The following is a 12,951-nucleotide window of genomic DNA, read 5'->3' as shown; positions in this document are numbered from 1 at the left end:
AAATTACTTCTGTTCTCCTCTCAAAAATAGATTTTTTTTTTTGGTTTCAGTTTATACAGGTTTAAATATTGAGCAGGTTGGTGGTGATAATGATGTAGTCACTTCATTAAAAAAATTCTTTGAACTTTTTAAAGCCCTTTGTGTTTTCCTAGCAGTTACTCATAGAAGGGCTGGGATAGGAAGAATGCAGGCAGGCCAGTGCCTGCGCCTGGAGAAGTCAAGTTTGAGCAATAGTATACCTACAGACTCGGAGAGGCACTTTTTTGTGCCTTGGTGCTGGTGGCAAGAAGTTGGGCAGGTTTCTGGGTACATCTCATCTCCAGTGAAATGAATGACTTCCTTTCAACCTTGTGTTTGAAATGGGTTCCTGACATGGTGTTGGTGACCTGATGGGCTGTGTGGAAACAGCCTGCAGGACGTGACCGGGGTCACTCCGTTCCAACCAGTCCCTGCTGCATCTAGTTTACCTGGAGCCCTCACAATCATGCTGGCCCCTCCTTCCCTCCAGAGGCCCCAGGTCCTCCCTGAGTGGACACTCCTGGCCGCAGCTGCCCTTGCACTTGTAACGTGCTGGTGGCTGGGCCTGGTGTGGGCAGATGGCCAGAAGATGCTATCTTTCTAACATCTGCCATCATCTCATCTTGGCTGTGTGGGAACTAATGGTTGCGTTTGAATAATTAGGCCTTTGCACCATGGCACAACAAAAGCAGGCATTGCTCCATGAAAGCAGACATAATTACTGTGGCTCTCATATTCAAAGTCCCTTTCATCCTTGCAGATCCTGCAGCACTTGGGAAGGTCTGGGTGCCTGAGCTCAGGTCCCTGGAATCAAGCCCTCTCTGTATGGAGCTGCTTTTGGGATCAGAGTGCCCGGCAGCTGGGGCTACCTTGCCTTGCCCTCTGCTTCTGGAGCACTCTCATCATGCCCTTCTGCTTGGTCCCATGTGGATTTTGCACATGCCACCAGGCTGTGGAGTCTCCAGAGCCAGCGCTGCATCTTTGCCACGTTCCTTTCTCTGTCCCAGGCTTGGAGCTGAAGTCTCCTGACCTCTCTGTGCCTCAGTTTACTCATCCGTGAGTCACCGCATCTGCCTCTCCTTCTTCCAGGGGGGTTGTAAAGATCAAATGAAGTCGTAGATATAAAAATGATTAGCAAAGTATTAAAAACACCACACGAATAATAAAAATTCTGCAGTTATCCCAGTTGCGGCAAGGATGTTCTTTAATCAGCCCTGCCAGCCATCTGACTCAGTATGTGGCCCGCCAACAAACATCGTTTTGGAAATGGGTGTAATTTCCATGGTGGATGGTCCTACACACTACAAATTTTGGTCTTCGGCATCCTGGGAGGTGTCTCCTTTAAATCCGTGAGTAGTCTGTTCTTTTTTCTTAATCAGTTAATCAATCAATATTTATAAAATGCTTATCTATAGCAATCAAGATCCTGCATCTTTCATGCCGAAATATAAATATGCTTGGAGGCAGTGGGGAGTACAAGCCCCTGTCTCTTAGATCTAAACAATTTGTGTCAAATCAGGAGATAGAGCAAAGATGGTGGGGTGGGCGATTGGCCTAGCAGTTAAGGTATTGGTTAATATGCCTGTAATCCATATCTGAGTGCTAGTTCCATGCAGATTCCTGACAAAGCAGACCATGGAGGTAGCAGTGATGGCTCAAGGATGTGAATCCTTGCTATGAATGCCAGAAACTTGGATTGAGTGCCTTGCCTGGCTCTTGGCTTGACTGGCTTGATCCTGCCATTGCAAGCATTTTGGGGTCAGGAGAGAGGTGAACCACTTGATGGGAGAGCCGTCTCTCTCTTTTCTCTTTCTCTCGCTCCCTCTCAAATAAATACATTATTAAAAAACACACCACCGCAATGGCATCAAGATCCGAAGGAGGGAATAGGGAGTTCCCATCCACCTGTCTCATTTTCAAGCTTTGTTTGAAACCTGGGGCTGGGAATGTGTCATGGAAGGAGTAGAATTTGACGCACATCTTCAAGTATAGATAGACTCTGAGTCGACAAAGGGAAGGAGGATGGACTCATAAAATAACTCACTGCGGGTGCTGATGTGAATCATGTCTTGGAATTTTCCGGAAGATGTCAGCCACCGACTGCGTTCCTGCATGGCACGCCCTTGCGTTTAATCTGTGTTCCCCACAGGCCATGTGGGGAGCACCCATGCAGGTGGTCAGCTGTAGGAAAACCAGAGTCACTGAGGGGTGGTGGCTGCACTGCGTGGTGAGTGAAAGGGGCAATGGAGGCAAGCTGTTCACACGTGGCTGCCCCTGAACGGAGAACTTGCTTAGCCTCTCATTTGGAGTTTTAAGCCTGGAGAGAGGAATTACCCAGATGAAGAAAAGGGGCCAGGAAGATCAGGAACCCAGGAGGAAGCAAGGTCAGTGCAAACTGATAAACTGGGTGAGAGCATTAGGAAGGAGGTATTGAGGATGTGTATGAGAAAGTGAAACAAAGAGTAAAAGTGGAATGAAACTGGCGTTTGAGAGGCGGGCATTCTGGAGAGTGTGTTCTGTGTTTAAAGCAACTGAGATTAAGATTGTGGAGAGGAATGCATTCCCATGAAGGCCAGGTCCCTGTGTAGTAGCATGTTGAGAGGCTAGCTGAGAATGCAATGTCTACACAGACATCCGTCACTCACAAAAGGCAGAGGAGCTGAATTCTGGGGAACTTGGGGCCATTTCCAGATTTCTGAGCCCATGAGTTTAGTTTGAAAACACTCTACCCTCCAATCACTTTATTGGGGAGCTATCCTATGCCAGATAAGGGTACCAAGGTGATTTAGGATCCCGAGCCTCAGTGACATCCAGTGCAATGCTCTCTGATGCTGCGAGAGGCGCGGGCAGGGAAATCGGGCCAGACTTCTGGCAGAGAACAAAAATAGGTTGAATTTGAGGTGAAGGGCCAGCAGGAGTCTCCAAGCAGAGGAGGATGGGCAAGGACAGGCCTTTCCTGACAGCACTGAGGAGTGCCAGGGAAACTGGGGAGGCCAGGGTGTCAGTGTCATAGAGCAAAAACGAGTTAAAGGTGCTCTGGAAACCCAGTGCGTTCTATCAGCGTTAATCTGAGCAACCTTTGGGGAAGCATCACTGTGCCCTCATACCTTCTCCAGACGTTGTCCGTGTCTACGGTTGTGACCCACCTCCTGAGGAGGAAGGGTCAGTGTTACTTTTACTGTATAATTTCAGATCCTGCTGACCTGATCATGCATCTCTCAAAGCATTGAGTTTGTAGTCAGCCATGTACTGAGTTTCCAAACCCTCAGGATCCTGACTTTACCCAGGAGCTGAAGCTCAACAGAATCATCATCCCGATGGAATCCTGCAGTTACTACACCTGCAGGGGAGTAATCTTGGGACTCATAAATTATCTGATAGCTTCACTTTTGAGTTTCACAAGGATGCTTATTTCTTAACGGATTGTCCTAACTTGTTCTATCCTTATCGTTAACATACCCTTTGTTGACATCAAACCAAACCTACTGTAAACTTCAACTACAGTCTGTTTACCTTGGTTCCAGTTTTTGAGGAAATACTCAGTGCCATAAACTTACCTATGTAGAGTTCATGTAAAAGCTTTGAGTCGGCTCTCACTCCTCTCTAGAAGAAGGACCTATCCCAGGAACTGATCCAGGCGTGCCAGTTCTCTAAGAGGGCATTTTCAATTTTGCATGATTGCCAAAATGAGCAATACTGAATCCTTTACAATGATGGATGGGATAAAAACACCGACTCCTGGTCTGGATTTTTTGTGGTAAGTCTTAAGCCATCAGGGTGCATCAGGACTTGGGTAGCTGAGGCAGCCCTTCTGTTATATTTGCTGAGCGCACTATGGTGGCACACCAGCTTTCCTACAAAATCTTAGGCTGAGCACACAAACTCTGTTGTGAACCAGTAAGGAAAGAGATTGTCCAGTAATCTCACACCTGGGGATCTAGTCCTTTACTCACATGCAGTCACAGATTGACAGCTACTGTGTGTCAGGCCAGGGCAAAACGGCGTGGAGCAGGACAGGCAAGAGCTATGTTCTCATGGGTTTACATTATGGTAGAAAAAGAAAAAAAGAGAAAGCAATAATTTAAAAAAGCACAGCCAAGAGTGACAGCAGGGTGATGTGCGACTGTGCTGGCCATGCCCAGTCTCCCCTGTGGACTTGGATTTCAAGCCCCACCCTCTCTTCATGGTGCTAAAGTAGATTAAGAGAGGAAAATACAAGGACGGCATCATTGCACTGTACTTTTATCTTTTAAGGTTTGGATAGCTTCATGTAGTGCACATTTGCTCACAAAATAACATAGAAATAGTGGCAGAAGGTGGGAAGCTTGTGGAGAATGCGAAGGGCTGGATTTGAATGTGTGTTTGGGAAAGGGTCCCAATCTAACATCCCCACTCTGGGAGGGACGTGTGCCCTCTTAGTATTAGGGGGTGTCCCCACTGTCACTGCTCTTCTGATACATCTCAGCCCACACTTGCCGCCTGTGGCACCCACGGCCTCCACCGGCCACCCCTCACTCCTGAAGCAGCCTGGGAGTGTCCTCAGAGTCGCCAGCATCACAGACTCTAGCACACCACTCCCTCCCTTGCATCCCCTCCCACTGCCAGCCAGTCTTGCAGGCAGACAATGAAGATAGGACAACTATTCAGAAAAACGCGTGGCTGGGGAGCACAGGACATGTCCCGACTGCACCTGCAGGTTTGCTTTTCCTGAGGCCGCCGGGCACTGGCTGCGCTGCACCTGCCGCGGGCCAGCGCCTGCCTCTCACCACATACCTGGTGCTGGTGCAGGCCCTGGCCTGCTCCACATCCTGCCCTGCCCGGGAGTCTACCTCCCCACTGCTCCCTTCTCAATAGACTGGTGAAGTGGCGCTGTCACTCTGTGCCTGCCACTGGGTTTCCTATGATCAGGGGGCCATTCTCTTTGCCCTCCTTCCTCCCCCAGGTTGTGTGAGACCTAACTTGCTTTTGTCTAATCTGCTGTCCACCAATTTCCTTCCTGATTTCTATGTTTCAAGAAGCCAAGTGATCCCATGTACAAGGGCCTCTCAAAAATGTAGTAGAAAATGGAATTAAAAGTTTGGGAGTGGACTTTTGGCACAGTCAATGTCACTGCTTGGGACACCTGCATCCCATGTCGGGGGGCTTGTGTTCAAGTCCCAGTTCAGTTTCTGATCTGGATTCTTGCTAATGTACTCCCTGGGGTACTTGGGTCCCTGCCACCCACATGGGAAACTGGAATCCAGTTGTAGCTTCCCAGCTTTGTCCTGGCACAGCCCCAGCTGTTGTGGACATTTGGGGAGTGAGCCAGTAGCTGAAATCTCTCTCTCTCTCTCTTTCCAATAAATCAATTAATTTTTTAAAAAGAAATACATCTATTTTGGTGCAAAACATTCAAAATCCATGCATAGTTTTACCTAATATGCATTTCCCATAAACTTTCTGAAGACCCCCTCCTCTACAGGTTTATATTCTCTTTATACCAGTAGGTGATCTAGGAAGAGAAATGAAAACAATCATTCATCCAAATAGGAATTCCTTGGAGTCACAGACTCTTTTGAGATGTGACCAGTTGTTCTTCTCTATCAGAACCAATGCAGATGTTTTCATAAAACCAAAGCTTGCTTATTACTGGATATTGAAAATTTTAGTAGGGGCCAGTGTGTGGCACAGCAGGTTAAATCATAGCATGCAATGCCAGCATCCCATATGAGCACCTGTTTGGGGCCCAGCAGCTCCACTTAATCCAGGTCCCTGCTAATGTACCTGGGAAAGCAGCAGAAGATGCACCAAGTGCTTGGGCCCCGCCACCCTTGTGAGAGACCTGGATGGAGCTCCTGGCTCCTGGCTTCAGCCTAGCCCAGCCATGGCCATTGTGGCCATTTGGGGAGTGAACCAGCAGATGGAAAATCTCTCTCCCTCTTTCTCTGTACCTGTGCCTTTCAAATAAATAACTAAATCTCTAAAGAAGAGAACATTTGAGTAACTTTTTCCAGCTCTGAGAGACTTCTCTAGGATGGGCTTGTGCACAAAGACTGGGTAAGACATACTGAGAAATAAATGGTGGCACATAACTTGTGAATAGTGCCCTCGGGGGACAGTGGGGCCATAGGCTTGTCTCCTGTGCACGTAGTCCCACTCCACTGAGCTCGAGGGCGCCTGTGTGATTCACTAGTGGGGATTAGACACCAGGGGACTTTGCTCTTAATGATTATGTGTGCACCACTACCCTTGCTGACCCAAGTAGTGAAATACTCTAAATAATCTCCAGTGACAGCAGTTGCCGTCTAGCTTCCTGCTTTGCTGGATGTTGCCACACAGGCAGGTGTATTTCCCCGGCAATCAGCTCGGTCTCCAGGGCTGGGAGAAGGCTCTGTGGCAGCACACGTGGGCGGTCACTGGGGCCTGCGGTCCCTGTCTGTGGACACGTGGTGGCACAGAGAGGGCGGGATATAAAGGCGCCCTTTCAGGGAAGGACCAGAGAAAGAGCCGTTTTCTGATGTGTGCTCAAGTGTCTTTTCGCCTGACAACCCGCACGCAGGGAACTCTGTGTGCCGCGTGGCTGGGCCTTGGGCACAATCGGGGCAGTGAGGAGCAAGGAGGCAGGAGGGAGGTACAGAACAACAAGAGGCCGTGTGTCTTGGGGAAGGCATATTTTCCTGATGGATTAAATCGCAGCATGAGGCACCCAGTAAGCCACAAATTACCAGGGCAGAGGGCCGCTTGGCTGTGCACCCAAAGGCCTCAGGCATCTGTGGGCTGTTGCTCCCTGAGTTTTTCTGAAGGGAAACCCATGTGGGAATCCATGCAGGGATGAAGGCAATGCAAGACCACCCTCTGCTTACCTCAGCCAGCCACCATGGTATTCACACTGCGGGGGATAGGGAATCCAAAGCAGGTACTGCATTCTGAGAGCTTTCTTTCCACATCGTGCACCCTCAGGTGTGTGGGGACGGGCCCTGTAACACACGTGGATGGCATGTACCAGGACATCCCTGGTCCTGTACCACACGTGGATGGCACGCACCAGGACATCCCTGGCCCTGTACCACACGTGGATGGCATGTACCAGGACGTCCCTGGCCCTGTACCACACGTGGATGGCACGTACCAGGACGTCCCTGGCCCTGTACCACACGTGGATGGCACGTACCAGGACGTCCCTGGCCCTGTACCACACGTGGATGGCACGTACCAGGACGTCCCTGGCCCTGTACCACACGTGGATGGCACGTACCAGGACGTCCCTGGCCCTGTACCACACGCGGATGGCACGCACAGGACATCCTTCTTGCTTGCCACACAGCTTGCTGGCTGGCCTGATGGTTACAATAGGAGGCTCTGCTTCCTCCTCCCCTGCCCCAGGCCCATCATAAGTACTACCTCCTCTGGCTTCTGCTCTTCCACACACCCAAGAACCTCTAAATAAGGGTGAGGTTCACGCTGCCCCGTCTCGTTCCTCACTATTCGATTGTGCTCTGTTGTTTGTTGCCAGTCTTTTTCACTTCACTTCCCCTATTTTCTGCTCACTTCCATCTGACTTGCTGTTTGTTGAAGGACAGCTATGTGCACTTCTTCCGTGGGGGTGCCTACGACGATTGTGGTCCCGGATCAGGACCCTCACTTGAACTGTTGGTAAGGATTTAACAGGGTGTGAGCACACAAGGTTTGTGAGGCCTGGTTGACTCAGGGTTTACCTCTCCACGCCCTCAGCAGAATGCGTTAGCCAGCCAGCTTGTTCATCCACTCCCGCAGCCGGCAGCACCGGAGGGCTGCCTCTGGGCAGGTTGACCTTCAGCAACCCGTGTTCAGGGGCAGCCTTGGGCCTGACGCTTGCGCTCAAAGCCCTGGAGGCAGAGCTGCTGCTTGTGATCTCCTGACTGTGTCCAGCTCACCTTTATTATCTGGGGTCAACTTTCTCACAGTCTCCTGTGAACTGACTGGAAATGGTCAACAAGGCCAGCCCATCAGCCCATGCACTTCAGTCTGGAGGATTTATCAGCAAAGCAAGCATGGAGCACAGAAACAAGCAGGGGAGAGGGTGTGTGCAGATTCACAGAGGAGGGGGCCCAGCCGGCACAAGGATGGCTTCAGCAATGTGTGTGTACCTGCACGCACAACCCCCTATGCCAACACATGCCTGCCCAGCCAAGAATTGAAATGGGGACCAGGTCATAAAATACTCTAAAACTCACACACCAATAAATTGCACTTGGGTGGTTAACAGTCAAGGGCACTTCAAAAATTCTGTGAAACATGAAATCGAATGATAAATTTGTTTTGGGGTACATTTTTGAAATCTGTGTAGTTTTTCTCCCAATGCACAGTTCCATGACCTTGATGAAGACCCATTGCATGCATTGGCTTCAATATATTTTTGTATTCAAATAAACATCTTTTTTTAAAGATACATTGTATTTATTTGAAAGACAGAGTTACAGAGAGAGAGGTCTTTCATCCACTGGCTCACTCCCCCAGTGACCGCAATGGCTGGAGCTGAGCCGATCCGAAAACAGGAGCCAGGAGCTTCTTCCAGGTCTCCCATGTGGGTGCAGGGGCCCAAGGACTTGGACCATCTTCTGCTGCTTTCCCAGGTGCATTAACAGGGAGCTGGATCAGAAGTGCAGCAGCAGGGACTCGACTCAAGCCCGAATTAGGATGCTGACCCTGCAAGCTGGGGCTTTAACCCACTGTGCCACAGTGCCAGCCCGGTAAACTTATCTTTTAATTCTGTTTTCCACAAACAATTAAATACTCTCATAGGTATGGGAAGGATTTTTTCCCCAGATAGTCAGTGATCCTGGGACACTGTTTTTATAAAGGAGGACACCTCTGGATTCTCGGGCAACAAGCATGGGGATTTGACTGACAGTCCATGTTCCGTGGAAGCAGAGGCTCCTATTCTTCGCTGAGCATTTTTGCAGGGGAGGGATTTGTGCCTCATATAAGGAGGAATCTCTTAATCACCTCCTCGCAGCAGCTGAACTGCACCTGCCTTGGCTCTTCCAGGCATGCCCACTCAGGACGCAGATCCCTGGAGGAATTCCAAGCCTGCTCAGAACTGCGAGGCAGGTGGGCTGACAGCCAGCGGCACTTACCCAGCGCCACCTGGATGCTGCAGTGGGTGACCAAGGCAGAGACCGATACCAGTGCTCTTCCTGAGGTGACACTGAAGGGGAAGACAGGTCAAAAAGCCCTGCCAGGCAGCCAGAGCAGGCAGATATTTATAGGATCGATCATCTCCGTGTAGTAACGATGAGCGCTAACCTGTACTGAGCTGCTCACGTGTGCCAGGTCCCACTCAGAGTGCTCACAGGCAGGTACTCTGATGCTCCCTCCACCCAGTGCAATTGTGTAATGTGGTGCACAGGTGGCCTAGGCACCTGACAGGGTCCCAGGGGAGGGTCCGGGAAATAGGATACAGTCCCGCCTGACTGCAGAGACCACTCAACCTCTCCTGTTGGGGGCACACCAAGGGTGCTGGTGCTGGGTGGGCTGCTGTGTTGCCAGAAGGGTTTTGGTGGAGGAAGCCTGATCCGTGGTGTGGCCCCACCAGAGGTGAATTGGGTGGATTCTGGCGGCTGCAGCTGAAGAGCTGATTCAAGAGCACAGGTCTCAGGGCCCAGGGTCAGGAGGCAGCTGCAGGCCTGTTGAGGTTGGGCAGGAAGGAGTGGCCTGCGCCGTGCAGCAGCCACCTGCAGCTGGGGACAAGGAGCTTTGTCTTTGCAGGATTGAGGAGCAGGAAGCTTCAGTTCTCTTAAAATAAGGGGTGGGGGCTCTCTCTGTCTCTCTCTCTCCGGGTCCTAGGGTCAGGTCTTAATTTACCCTATATTCTGATTTTATGCTAGAACTGTCCCCCCCCCCCCCCGCCCACCTGGCATGGCTCTCTCACCCCTCTCAGCGTCTGAAGGGATTGTGTTCTCTCGCATTCTTTCCCTGAAGCAACAGGTCCCGACAGGGCGTGCGGTTGGAGCAGCCGCCTGCGCGCCTCAGGTGGACGGAGGCTGCCACTTGGGGAGGGGTGAGGGCCACAGGCAGCCAGGGAGGAGGTTCTCAGCCTGGACAATCCCGGGCCCCCTTGGCACAGATGCTGCGGTTCCTGTGTTCCCACCCTATCCAGATGCTGAATGCTATGGGCGAAGCTCTGCTGCCTCCGCGGGGGGCGACAGAGGCAGCCACGGCTGGTGTTCTTGCATCAAAGCCCTCCTCCCTCACTTCCTCATTCTCCTTGGCTGTCTGGCCCCTCAGGCCCTAGGGCTCTGGGTATCTCGGGACCCATGCTGCTCTTTGGGGTACCACTGGGGAGGGATCTGCCTGCTCCCTGCTGTCTTCTCTAACCTTCGCTCTGGTGGCACCGCTGTGTCCCATCCTTCTCGTTCCTGGCTGTCTGCCCCCTGCCCTGGGCCAGCGTCCAGGGTGGAAGCAGTGCCTCACCCTTCTGTCCCCTCCACGTGGCTCCACTGGTCACCTTCAGTGCGACAGCAGCTCCCACCACCTTCATTCACTCTCTGCAAAGATACAAGGCCCTCACATTTCCCTCATTCCAGGGATCCCAGCCCTGGAGTCCACCTGGGTGGGCGTCCCCTTGGACTGAGGACTCAGAGCGGAACTAAGACACTTGGCTCTGTTGCTCTCTCCTCTTTGCAGCTGAATATGATCCCTGCTTATTTGCAAAGCAGCCTCTGATTACAGCCTGGGGAGCGGCTGAGAGGTGATTAACAGGGAACTCCAAGTGCCTACAGGCAGGAGTGTCCTAAACCCTGCCTTGTCCTGGGAGGCGCAAAGAGAATTTGGGCCAGGTTTGGAAGTTCTTGGACTGTGAGCACTGGGAAGCTCAGAGTGTCACTATGAGCAGTGGCAGCTGAAGGTGGAAGAGACTCAGGGGTAGAGGACAGTGGGCAGTGGCCAGCTGGGAGGACTGCCCTATGGCCACCATAGGCTGGGACAGCAGGCTGAGACAGAAGGGTGGCCATTCAGGAAACCTGGGACTGCCGTGGAGCTGGGGCTCACCATCACTGCTCCTCAGGCAAAGTCTGAGTCCACACTTGCCGCCTGTGGCACCCACGGCCTCCACCGGCCACCCCTCACTCCTGAAGCAGCCTGGGAGTGTCCTCAGAGTCGCCAGCATCACAGACTCTAGCACACCACTCCCTCCCTTGCATCCCCTCCCACTGCCAGCCAGTCTTGCAGGCAGACAATGAAGATAGGACAACTATTCAGAAAAACGCGTGGCTGGGGAGCACAGGACATGTCCCGACTGCACCTGCAGGTTTGCTTTTCCTGAGGCCGCCGGGCACTGGCTGCGCTGCACCTGCCGCGGGCCAGCGCCTGCCTCTCACCACATACCTGGTGCTGGTGCAGGCCCTGGCCTGCTCCACATCCTGCCCTGCCCGGGAGTCTACCTCCCCACTGCTCCCTTCTCAATAGACTGGTGAAGTGGCGCTGTCACTCTGTGCCTGCCACTGGGTTTCCTATGATCAAGGGGCCAGGAAAGAAAAAGTTCTGCACCTCCCACCCCTTAAGTCTCCTGTTTACCTGTTTTCTTCAAAAGAAAGAATTATGACATGAAAACTTTCCCTTACTAAGTTCACCTTTTTCTTTTTCTACTTCTTCCTCTTCCTGTTGTCTGTTTTTCCTTTTCTTGGTCTGATTTTTGTTTCTTCCTCCCTTAGTTTTTATTTGTTTCAGGTTAACAGGCACTCCGATTTCCTAGGTCCTATGCTTCTTGGAGAGAGGGACAATTCCCCTCAGCATATTTTTTTGCTGTCTTTTAGGGCCTACAGCTATTGGGCCAGCACATACTCTACATAAATCCAATCAGGATGATCTTGGAGCTCCTTGGGAGGAAAGAGAGTGCCCTCACTTCCGAGTTAGGGACCCACTAGCTTTCCCAGGGCTCTGAGCTTCTCTCTGCATTTACATAAATCAAAACACAGCAGCAAGGAATGAGCAATGCAAAGAGGGAAGCAACCTGTGTTGCCTTCATCAGATTTACACTGTCCACGTTGGGAACCCGGCAAGCTGGGCTTGGTGGGAATGTGGTCAGCTGGAGCTCAAGTAACCTGGATACAGTTCATGATCACCCAATGGAATTTTAGGCTTTTAGGCTTGCGTACAATTCACGTATCCCATTAGCTTCTCTTTGATATTTCAGCATTTGAAAGTCTGCATAACACACACATTAAGTCTTAACTGCAACTGATTAGAACCATGATTATTAGGAGTGTGGTGCCAATTGGATTAGTGTTGGTAGCATCTTGGTGGGAAGAGAAAGAAGCAGAAGAGCTCTGATGTGTCTGTTTAATGGGATAAACTTTCGCGTGTGTCTGTGTATTTTTTTTCTTTATTGTTTTCATTTTATTTGAAAGGCAGAGATGGACACACAACAGAGGTCTTCCATCAGCCAATTGACTTCCCAAATATTTACAATGCCTAGGCTGGGCCAGGCTGAAGCCAGGGGCCTGGAACTCAATCTTTGTTTCCTATGTGGGTGGCAAGGACCCGAGCACTTGAGTCATCATCAGTAATCTTTCTAGGGTGCACATTCACAGGAAGTTGGATTGAAATTGGAGCTGGGTCTGGAATCCAGGCACTCCAAAATGGAGCAGTGCAGCAAATGCCTGCTCTGTGCCTATGTGTTTCAAGCGTGTGATGGGGAGGATGGGTGTGTATGTGTTTTGGGGTGGGGCCATCTCACTAACACTGATCCAAGAGGGTAATGTTCATGAAATTTCTAGCAATGTTTATACTGGAGCTCTACCCTAGTTCCATGAGATTCATTTCTCTAAGTAAAATCAATTATGAAAGATATTTGAGGAATAGTGTTCAATTTACTTGAAGTTAAGAGACTTGATCTATGTCACACATTTAGCGCAAGGCACAACCGCAAAGCCAGTGCCTCTCATTTCCATGTGTTGGTGACTCTAACCATTAGAT

This window comes from Lepus europaeus, chromosome 4 (genome assembly GCF_033115175.1).
Source record: "Lepus europaeus isolate LE1 chromosome 4, mLepTim1.pri, whole genome shotgun sequence".
Classification (NCBI taxonomy): domain Eukaryota; kingdom Metazoa; phylum Chordata; class Mammalia; order Lagomorpha; family Leporidae; genus Lepus; species Lepus europaeus.
Note: the sequence above shows the minus strand (reverse complement) of the source record.